Consider the following 13,379-nt stretch of genomic DNA (forward strand, 5'->3'; position numbering starts at 1 on the left):
TCTGGAAAGATTTACAATATATATAAACAAATAATTCAGAAATGCAAAGCGATTGTTTCAGGGAGTTAATGAAGGGGGATCTAACATGGACATGAACATTACTCCTTTTTTATTCTTTTTGTCAGCAGTCACCAAACGTTTATACTAAGATCTAGTTTTAGACTATAAACAAAACTTTAAAAAAGAGGAATTCGTGTTCCTATGAAAAAGTAAAACCTATGAAGATTACACTAAACATAAAATATTCTTGATTTCCATAACTATCGGAACTGCGCCTAAATGAGCAGTTAGGATTTTGTCATATTTTAACAAGGTGGAGTTAATCTTTCTCTGGGGAAAGCAGGAACAATCATGGTTACCAACAGAGCGTTCCCCAACTCGTATCTTACATGAGAATTGAAACGGCCTATATTTTAGCTTTATATCTTGGCTATTCTGTTCGGGGTAAAATTGTTATTATTAGCAATTACTGAACAAAGCCCAGATCTCGCCCCGACAGAGTAAGAAATAATAACCCTTCTTACCTGCCCTCGATAATTCACTCTTCAATAGAACTTAACTTTTATTTTACACCCTGATTACCGTGCCATTACTGTCCTCTATTTATCCTCTACCCTCGGGTCAGAAATATCAGTGAAAAGCTTTGTCAAATTGTTTTGTGCAGAAACATACGAGATCTTCTCATAGAATTAAAAACGATGTTAAGAATTGTGTGATATTGTGCCCGAGGCAAGGTATTATAAATATGGAATAGAGCTAAGGTGATCAGACATGCAGTGACATGAATATTTCATCTCCAAATCGAATCAAAAAAACTTTTAAAGAGATACTCATTTTACAAAAATTTTATATTTTTAGTTGATATGAATTTTGCATTGTGTCCAACTTATTTACTCTTTGTGATAAAACCAAGCAATGACGTGTTCATTCAATTTTTCAAAATCTTAATCATAAGACCTACCGATAGCATCATTTACAGCTTTCCAATTTTTAGTTTTTGCTATTCCCTTATAAGTATCGTAAAATCCCTCTTTATTATCAGAAGTTTTTGCGATAGTGACATTTATATGGTTCAGCATTACCAAGTACATACACCACACAGAATTATAAAATTGAAGTAGAAACATAAACAATATTTAAATAATCATGCAACTGTTTAATTAATACAGACAATCTCTTCACAACCCTTTGATTGTCTGCAGCCATTCTACCTCAACGTAGACAATCCATTTATTAATTAATTTGAACTCAATCCCTTAAAATAATCTATCATCTCCTAACATATGTAATCGAAAGAGAATTATTGTCCAACGAGCAACAACTGGCCACTTCTGACTGAAGATAATCTAATCGTTTGAACAACGGACCACCTCTTACTAAAGATAATCTAAACAGATTTGTTGTCTACTTACAAGCAGTATTTAACGCGACAGTTAATCAATATTCCAACCTTAAATGGCAGAAAATCAAAGAGGCGTTCTTGTCTAATAGTGAACAGAATCTAATAGAGTCGACTTAATCATCTTGAAAAGAACTCTCCTATTTAGGAGATAATTAATTGAAGGAAAGTTGATACTTTAATGGAAACAAACACGCAGCCAATTTAACGGCTTTAAAGATGGAGAGAATAGTTTTATAGGGGAGTAATGGAGAGATTGGTCTCGATATATCAATCTTTATTCATCAATACGAGTTATCGTTCTTACTTTATTTCTCCTTCGGTCAAATTAAGATTTCTTTATCAGAATTACTACACTTCCGGTTGATAGAATTAGGCATATACATCTCAGTAGACATAAGTTTTACAATTTTTTTTTATTTTTAGTAACTGTTGGTAAAATGTTACATAATTTATTATCTTTTTTTAACATTTTTTTATTTGCATGAATTTTTAAAAGTTGTCAAAGGGCTTGGTTTTCGGCCATATAATTTATTACTTTTTATTTATTTTATTTTGCATATATTTAAAGGGAAAGGTGTGCATTTTGTTTTCAAAGTTTGATATTTTTGTTATTTTTTGTGTATGGACGTGATATTCATTTAAGATTTATATTTGATATTGTGGTAGATATATCGTACACATGAAAAGGGAAAATGAAATTTGTCCAAGAAGAAAATATACAACTACTTCTCTTGAACATTAACCTCTCAATTAAAAGGTTTTATGATCGACATCACGATATTATTGACAAAATAAAATTTTGCAATTTTTTCATATCAACAACACATTTTTAAAAATATCGGTAGCGCTTTGAGCAATACAAAGACTAGTTACTTCCCCTGACTTGTACTATTTTTAATAAAAGTACATTTTATTAACATGTTTGAATTTTTATTTTGTATTCAAAAGGCACTCTCGTTTGATGATTTCACAGCAGTTATTTTTTTGTTATTATAATGGATATGATGACGATGAAGCTTTCATTCAATCGTATTGTTATTGTACTATTATATATCATCATGACCATATATATTAGATAAAAACTACAGTATCCTGTTTTTCAATATTTGCTCACTCAGATATTTACACTGTTTGTTGTAGAATTTTGTTATTGTTTATGATTTAGAATAACTAATTAGTTTGATGGGTTATGAAGATGTTCTGTTGATCTGTAAGGATATTAACCGGGAACAGAAGTAATTGGTACATTGTTTCAGAGGAGTTGTCAGTGACTCATTGTGATGTCTAGTTGATTCGAAACAGCTACACTTATTTGGACTGTGGATTCTAGTCTGTGTAATAAAAGTGCACCTTTCAGAATTCGGTTGTCCTTGATTCAATTCAGGTGTTTGATCGATTGAAACCACTGTGTTCTACATCTCGTACATACAGTACCTTTAAGTAGAAGACAGAACCAGAGTAAATCACCTGTAATTATTATTAATAAAATCCACCTGAGTCTACTCCGCCGACAAATTAATTTCTTTCAATCATCTACACAAATACAATCCAATATATTAAATAGAAAACTAAATAGGAGATGAGACGCGGATTGGGGTATTATTAAGACTTGATGTCGTTTCAATCAAAATTCCAATTAAGGATAGAAATCGTTTCCTAGACGTTTACAAGCACCTGCGTCTTCTTCTTATTAGCTTAAAGATTTATCATCATTTTTAATAAATAACGGACGTCAGAGAAAGCATCTAGCTTCACTTGGTTAAAGGTAGTAAAAGATATTGCGAAACATTGTTACTTTAAATTTAAGCCTTGTAAAAAGAAACTCAATATGGTCGATGTATTTGATAGCGGACGTCAGAGAGAGCATTAATGGAATAAATTGTAAACCGGAGTTTTTACGTGATAAAAAACTCGGTATAAATGTGGATGTTTAGCGCTAATCTAAGCTTGAAATAAAGTTAGTTCTAATCAGTAAAAAGGAAACATATAGAATATCCATTTATTGAATAAAGTGACAGTTTGTCGCCTCAAGTCAAACTAAGTCGACTATTTAATGTGACGTTAAACACAATTATTGGTGATGAAAATCTCTTTCGACACAACTAGAAATGTTGAGAGAGTCTTGAATCCCCATAGATATTAAAGAGACATTATAAGGTCGTGATTTTTATAACAATTTTAATCATCTAATCTCTACAGCTATCTTTACAATCGTAACATTCCGGTTCTTGTAATCATAGAATAAGGCTCGTTCTATGGGTATGGAAATAAAACATAAAGAAACTCAAGCGATTGTTGAAAAAATTAATTTGTAGACAACTTTCACCAATCAGAATCATTATTCGGACATCTTTAAACTACTCTGGTGTTTTAATACAGACCAAGTGATTAAAGGGGCAAACTGAATGTATTTTCGTCGATGAGATGAGATGAGATGAGATGAGATGAGTCATAGTAAAACTGTTTATACATGTGTACCTGTATTTAAAATCCACAAAACCAACAAATATAGAAATAGACGGTGTGCTTGGTGCTCGGTATGGGATTGTCAATTCAGTAGAAAAAAGAAGAAGCGAATATCATGCGCGACGTCTATTCTTACCCTTTCTGAAATATAATATATCAATGCTAATCAAGATTCAAATTGCGTATGTCCTATTTTGTCTCAGTATGCTAATGAAGACGGATAATGGGCATACAAGAAACTTATATACTACAGTCAATACTGAAAACAAAAACACCGACAAATCCAACTGATATATAATAAGAATTTAATCTGTATTATAATTGAGAAATAAACTATATAAAAATAATGTATACCTACGAATTGTATTAGAAGATAACACTGAGGATACGGAAAAGAGAAATAATGGATAAGTTAATTTTATTAGAGGTGAATGTAAACAAAAAAAATGTATACCAGTAAATCGTATTCGAGTTAAATCTCAACAAACAACGACAGAAAAATCCGACTGATATTTTATATGACTTCTGACTCTCTTTATGTTGTTGAGAAGAAAGAAAATGGAAGGATAAAATCTAATTGAGGCTCGTTATTTAATACCCACAAACCAATTAATTTTCTACTTTAGCCTTTTAGTAGATTATCTCCCTTCGTTCAGTCTCCGGGGTAAATAGCGTCGCACTCGATTACAACAAATATTGGCTTCATTAGACAGTTTTCTCCTATAGACTCTCGACTTGGAAGCAAGTATAACTTGTGTCTAATCGAGTCTCAATGCTGGCTAAATTTGATTTGTTGGTTCTTTAGTCAAACCTTAACCCAAATAAAATAGATTTACTGTTAAATTGTTTAGTTTTAATCATTATAATCTATTTCAAGATAGGGTTTATTTCGGCAACAGAAAGAATTACACCTCATGTTTCTATTAATAGAATAAAGCTATAGCTCCTACTCCTCTCGTGTTGCTGACACCAGTTTCAGATATTCATAACACAAACACAGCTCGTGAAGACAGCTAGGGTTCAACTTTTCAGAATTAGACATGATGTGAGCAAGGTAAGCAGACTGAATGTACAACGAGAATATCATATAATATAGAAGAAAGACTGTCGACTCCTAGCAATTGACTGAGATTGGTTTAGTTTTAATTAACCGGATAATTCAGAGATGGACGATCGGTTATGTCAAACAATGGGCGCTAATGTGTTCTTATCTCTCAGCCGGTGAAAGAGTTATTAGCCTTCTTTCCTCTTTCTTCCAGTCTACCCAGCTGTAAATTGGTGCGGATAATCCGGGTAAGATCTATGCCAAGAGGATTGGCCAAGGACCAGCTGTAAGGTAGGATGCCCGTATAACCCTACGTTGTTATTGATTGTTTCTTAGTTTTCTATTTTGTATTAAAGATGTGTTTATTCTATAATATTGTCTTGTGTTTGTGATATTTACTCCTCACTGTGTCCTTCAAGTCTTATATATCTTTATCTTTCCACTGTACCTTTTTTTATATTGCAGCTGAACATGACGGTTTTTTTTTTCAATGTGACAAAACAATGGAACTTACGTATGTAATGTAATATAAATGCAGAACACAAAAAGGACTTTAGGCTGGTGAACAAACTAAACCAGTAAAATGTTGATATTGTCTGACATCAGAAAAGAGTTAAGGTAATAAAAGGTTAGATTGGCGTGGTGTAGAGATGGGACTACTAATCTAAATAAAATATAAAGTGAAATGTTTCCTTATCTTCTATTATGCGTTTTAAGATGCAACGGGTGCAGCAAATCTAAAAGCCGACTATTAAAATCAATTATGGTCGGGACTGGCTTGTGATTCGGGGTCATGTATGTCATATTGTTGTGAGAATGAATGTACAATATAAAATATACTTAACATTTAATAAACTATTGTATCACACAACACTTCTGTTCTCCAGTGCATAAGACAGGTTCATAAAAATGACATGGACTCGTAGTACAGGTTAATAACTATGCAAATTAGGTCATGTATTCATACACCATGTAAACAAAACAACATGGCATTCTTTGAAGTTGATGACTACGTTACAATTTAAGGTGAAGGTCATAAAAGTGTTCCAAATAACACAATTTTGAGTAACAATTTCTATTTATTAATTGAAGATCGTTTTACCAAGATCTACTTAATGACGCGACAGGACATTTTGTAGAAAGGTGTAAACAGGCTGACCTCAACATGAAGGCCCTATATAGAAAAAGAGGAAGGAATTTAAGGAAAATATACATTTATTGATAATTGTGTGATAAATAGAATCTTCCATTCGTGCTTATTACGTAATAAGAAATTTATGATAAATTTCATATTATATAAGAACTCGTTTAAGATCCTCTATGTATTAAATATCATTAACAATCTGAATTTCGAGTTGGAATGTACAAATTTAAACGTTTACATCCACCTGGACAACTAATCCAGCACTCACTTTAAAATCATACATGTGTAAAATACGGTAAGTAGATTCTATAAAAACCGATTAACAGTCTGAATTGTGGCAATTAAAATAAATTAAATTTGCCAGCAAATGAGTTTGATTAATGAGTGAGTAGCGTTAAGGAAAGTGATTAGAAGGAAAAGGTAATTAAATTGAGGATGATTGGAATTTTAAGAGAATGGTTAATGATTTCTTGTCAGAGGATGGTTCAGTATTGTTCTACCTGATTATTCCTTGATACAGGTAAACCCAGGACAAATGACCATTAGGGCATCTAGATTTCTACAAAGGCCCACAGTATGACAGTATAACAAGGGACACGTGGGGTATGTCATCTCAAATCAAAATGAGCTTTACGCTAACTTCTTCACCTTCTTTTTGAGGCTTGAATGTTTTTAACAACAGTAAATGTATTCTGCTACAGCGACGTAATACAGAGAAATCAATGATTGCTACCAGTAGGCACACGTATATTACAGTCTTCAACATGAGATGATTACTGCTTAGGCAGAGCCATTGACTTACTATCTTTAACGCCCAAAATCAATTTGTTCTCTGAAAGAGAAATCCAGAAACTCGAGATGAGTCTGGTAACTTTAAGGTAGCTCATGCATGTTGGTTCAGGTGTTGATTGTTTGTTTTGAACCTGTAACTTTCAGAATGGATAGAAACTTCTTTTACTACAAATGCACCATCTTCACTTTCCTGTTTTGTTGTAGCAATAACACTAAATTTTATATATTATATCCCTGAAAGACTGCCCATGTTTTTTAAAACGTAGTCACGTGACATTCTGGACGAAGTACCCATAAACAAACTACCAAATCTGTGTTAAATTGCAAAATGCTGGCGAAACCTTCACGAATTTATATAAAAACAATGTAAGCATTGACATATGGTCTGGATTTAGAACAATCAATCAGATCTGCAGCTTTACATGGAATTTTAGAAAACGGCTGTTAAATTAACCAATTATTGGGAATCTACTTCAACTGAAAGTAAATCAATTTATAAAGCTGTTTTCAAGATGGCAGATACAAATCATTGGAGTAATTTAAACACAAATTAAAATGGACAATTTTCTATTAGTTATAGTCGTCTTACAAATTTACCATTTAACATCTCCACAAGACATTCTGATCACCGAGTCATATTTAGTAGCTACTAAGTGATTACGTATTAAGTTCAGATCTTGTTAGATCTGGAATGATATAGGTCAACCATAAAACAAACCCGAAAAAACCAACTGATAGTAAATGTATGTTTATCAGACGAAGTAATCCATTAGAACAAGTTACTTGAATCGTCAGATATACTAGACAACAATTTCCGACTGTAGAGCCGATCTGACAGTAGAACTCTTCAATCTGGAGATAATTAATTCCCAGTAAATGGAGACGTTAATAAAAGCCAGTACATGATAAGTGAAAGAAAGAAATCAAGAAGAAACATTAGTTTACCCGAGTCTACTTACACCTGCCTGTTCCACTAATTAACTGTCACGTGACAGGTAATTAATCTCCCTTGATTAGTAGTCTCGTGTATCCAGTTCTCGTCTTTTCTTTCATTCCATTAAAACAATTCCTTTGAAGATTAACAGAATAATTTGCTGGGAATCATTAGTCAAATTACAGTTTGTCAAACTGATACATATTTCTCTCTGACGACCTTCTAGTGGATGATATCTCAGTACTGTTAGTAATATTAGTAATGTTTTGAATTCCACATCAGTGCTCGATTACGCTTTACAAATTCTCTTGAAATTGTAATAAAAATGTATAATACAACATACAACAATGTATTAGCCGACGGTTTGTCTGTAAAATATATAAGATATATAGATATGCATTCCATGGTTACACAAAGTTTCTAACGAGGATATGTACCATTTTTGATACTAATCCATTGTTTCTCTGCTCGTCAACTACCCATTTAGGAAATTAAAAAAAACTAAAAAATCAATAAGAGGATGGGCTGAAAATTTCATAATCAGACTCGGTAGGCGTTATACCATAGCTATTCAATTTTGTATACATTTTCTGATACTATTTTCAGATCAACTGACTCGAATGTAGTGATTCCAGATTTTAAGAGTAGTATGCTCTCTTTGAACATACGGGCATCAGCTCCTCTGTTGACTTTGTCTATTCTATAACTGTTTAACCTCACGTTATATCTTTTGGTTTTGACCAAATGGATCTTTAGTCGACGAAATATCAGTTACTTCTTCCCTTGAGCTGATCACTTTATTTAGGAAATATCTCACAACCGAGTCTCACGTGAATTGTCTTTCTTCGGTGGTAATAATTGGACAACATGAATACGTTTACTCCGACCCGGTGCCACTTTCGTCTTGTAGTATGGTCCTCGTATGTTATGTTTTTATTTTCTGTTGACGACCCTACTAGACTTCAACTCCTCTGTCTTCATTAGCCCAAATAGTGTTAAAATAAGAAGAAAAACTTCCTTCATTTCACTACAATTTTTGATCAATTGATAAACTAATAAACTAATGTATTGAATTTAATCATTATTTAAAACAGTCAACTTATTATTGAACTTCCGATTTAAACGACAATTCTTAGTCAATAAATTTTACAATTTCCAGTGAATTATTGACAATAAAATCGTTGCCCAATTATAGTTAATTAGTGATGGAGAGAATTAATAGCGGAATGGAAAGGATTAAAACAGGAATGAGAATCCCAGGAAATTGATGAAGAAGACAGGTTAATCTTGGTCGTGTATTTAATGTAGCTAATTACAGGTTCTATTCTGATCTGATGTATGAACACGAGACACCGGAAGATTGGCCAAACAAAGAAATACACGCCCTATTATTATACATCAGGGGCAGATAAGTTACATTGCACGTGCTTGTTAATTACCTTGACAACCAGGTGTAGTCCTCCAGGTAAAGAGATAGTATCATAAAATAATGTTTCCGGAAGACGTAATGCAGCTCTTAGGTCGGTACTAGACTGTCGGGGAGGACATGTTATTTTCAGAGTCTACATGTACTTGTTTTATTTCATTCTGTTATTACCTGTAATATAAGGCTATATTATTTTTGACTTTGTGGGAATCTGGAAAGGAGTGTTCTAATGAGATTTGAAGGAAGTCGGGACTAATTTTATATTCATTTAGTACAGTTTCTTTTTAAAACTACACTATTTATGAATATCGCTGTCATTTTTATACGCCCACATGAAATGGGGGGATGGGGGGCGTATATTGCCGTCACCCATGTCAGTCCGTCCTTTCGTCCGTCCACAATTGCTCGTAAACACTCTACAAGACACAAATTCTTGACGGATTTTGAAAACACTTGGTATGAGTGTTCCTAATCACCCAAGGATGAAACCTATTGAAAATCAGAATAATCGAAAATATTTAGTATAAGTTATTGTCCTTGTTCTTGAAAACGCGTTCAATTTTAGCTCGTAAACATTCTAGTAGGCACAATTCTTGATGGATTTTCACGAAACTTGGCATGAGTGTTCGTAATTACCCAAGAATGAACCGTATTGAAAATCAGAAGAATCGAAAAATATTTAGTATGAGTTAATGCCCTTGTTCATGAAAACGCGTTCAATTTTTAGCTCGTAAACACTCTAGATTTTGACGAAACTTGATGTTAGTGTTCGTAATCACCCAGGGATGAACCCTATTGAAAATCAGAAGAATCTAAAAATATTTAGTTATTGCCCTTTTTCTTGAAAACGCATTCAATTTTTAGCTTGTAAACACTCTAGAAGGGACAATTCTTGACTGATTTTGACGAAACTTGGCATGGGTGTTTGTTTTCAAGAACAAGGGCAATAACTCTTACTCAATATTATTCATTATCGCCCAAAAGAATTCAAAAGAAGTGTATGACTGAAGGTTGAATATTTCATACTGGTGATTGTTACTGTACTGCTAAATATTTTTATTCAAAATCAAAGCTGCCAGTGGGCGTATATTACCTTGCCTGGCAAGCTATCTTATATTTTATAAATAGTAGTAAATACAAAATGATATCTTAACTGAAATAAATAGTTAAATTTGTAAGTGAAGTGAGAATCAATCGATGGTAATGTTATATTCATAAACGAGACTGAGTATTGGATTTTCTACTACCCAGAAAAGGGAGGTAAGTCAGATGACACGTGGTAATTAGTAACCATAGAAACCAGGTAATATCATTTGAAGGTTAAAAGAAATATGTCTTGTAAAAGAGTTGCAGTAATTCAATACGCCGACAGTTTTAAAATGATAAATAGTAATTTTCATGTTGGTAATCGGTAATTTAATATCCATTTGACAAATTTTACTTCATATAACTTAAATATTCGTTTGAGTCAGTCGATCTACAACAGAATTTTTCTAAAGTGCGAAAATAACTGAAAAAGAAGTGAAAAATTTGAAATCAAAATAAATTTAATATATTAATAAAAAACAATAGTTTTAAGGATGTAAACTATTTATCATTTAAACACAACGTTTCATTACCTATACAGGTAACATTATCAACTGATGATTAACCATAAAAATAACTTAACAGTTGCAAACATAAAATAAAGTACCATATTTTAAGAGATCAACAGTTAGATTAGATTAACTCAGCTTGTTATACGTATTATAGAGATCAACCAATCAGACAAATTAGTTAAAAAAAAAAAACATATTGAAAAGTTAAATAATATACCAGCAGTTACTAAAGTAATGACCACTATCTCTGTTTAGTGCTGATTTTTGTCTTTTAATTTCTTTAATTGATCTACTTTTCCATCTCTTAATATGGCTTTTTTTTATCTATTGGATTGATGGTTATGTGTTCTTCAATTGCTGATATTTCGTTTTTGTTAAATAATAAATAGAAAGTCTATATAAGACTGTTATTCTTAATGTGCTGTGATACTTTTAATATCTTACAAAGATTATATTAAATATATTAATTGTATTTTAAGATAAATTTTAATGCAACAATACCTGAACTGATCTACTGGAACAACATTCTCATTAAACTATATTACGATATGCTATGATAACTTTATACGCGATCACCTTCGTGAAGAGCCCCATGACTCGAGGAAAAATTTGACATTTCTTTTCAATTTCTGACGTATTTCAGTATTATTTAGTATATTAAATACGACGGTAATATTGTATTGAGAAATAGTTCATTTACACCCCATAGTCATCAAAATGTACTAATGATCTTAAATACAATCTGGTAATTATTATTATACTAAAACGAAAATATAACTATTATACTACAACGAATATATAACTATTATACTACAACTAATATATAACTATTATACTACAACTAATATATAACTATTATACTACAACTAATATATAACTATTATACTTATATAACTATTATACTACAACTAATATATAACTATTATACTACAACTAATATATAACTATTATACTACAACTAATATATTACTATTATACTACAACTAATATATTACTATTATACTAAAATGAACATATAACTATTATACTACAACTAATATATTACTATTATACTACAACTAATATATTACTATTATACTACAACTAATATATAATTATTATACTACAACGGATATATAACTATTATACTACAACGAATATATTAATATTATACTACAACGAATATATTACTATTATACTACAACGGATATATAACTATTATACTACAACGGATATATAACTATTATACTACAACGGATATATTACTATTATACTACAACGAATATATTACTATTATACTACAACGGATATATAACTATTATACTACAACTAATATATAATTATTATACTACAACGAATATATAACTATTATACTACAACGAATATATAACTATTATACTACAACGAATATATAACTATTATACTACAACGAATATATTACTATTATACTACAATGAATATATTACTATTATACTACAACGAATATATAACTATTATACTACAACGAATATATAACTATTATACTACAACGGATATATAACTATTATACTACAACTAATATATAACTATTATACTACAACGAATATATAACTATTATGCTACAACGAATATATAACTATTATACTACAACTAATATATTACTATTATACTATAACGAATATATTACTATTATACTACAACGAATATATAACTATTATACTACAACGAATATATTACTATTATACTATAACGAATATATTACTATTATACTACAACGAATATATAACTATTATATGACAACGAATGTATAACTATTATACTACAACAGATATATAACTATTATACTACAACGGATATATAACTATTATACTACAACTAATATATTACTATTATACTACAACGAATATATAACTATTATACTACAACTAATATATAACTATTATACTACAACTAATATATTACTATTATACTACAACGGATATATAACTATTATACTACAACGAATGTATATAGCTATCGATAGAACGAATTTTACTTATGTTCTATATGACTTCTAATATCATCCGCGAAACAAAACTCTTAGTCTTTGAATGATTATGCAGTGATAAAAGTTAATTTTAACTTTTATGTTACCATCTTTACCTTAGAAATATTTCAACCGAAAATTACCTAAATTTTGGCAAGTACCCTCTTGAAAACAACTTTAAAATCAAAATATGCCATAATTTGATTTATCGAATAAGAACGAATACGGGAGTTAAAGACAATGAATTTTCTCTCTGCAGTTCGCGTTTGGTACAGGAATGTTTTGAATCTTCAGATAAATGAATTAATAATTTAATATTTACTTTTTATAGAAGTGCAGCAACGAATGGCTTGATCCTCTTGTCACACCGAGATGCCGAATTCTGACACTCAAGTAACTTGACATTCCGCGATGCGCCCAGGTTAAATACAAAACGAAACCACGAATCTTTTACGGGTTTGTGAATTTGTTAGATGGAACTAGGAAGAACTAAAACGTTTAATCCTCGCCTTGAGACAAGTCTCGAACACGGCTTTCACAACACAAGTAAACAAATCATTTTTAAAGCAAAGTTTGAGTTGTTCATTT

Source organism: Lottia gigantea, assembly GCF_000327385.1.
Source record: "Lottia gigantea unplaced genomic scaffold LOTGIsca_263, whole genome shotgun sequence".
NCBI lineage: Eukaryota > Metazoa > Mollusca > Gastropoda > Lottiidae > Lottia > Lottia gigantea.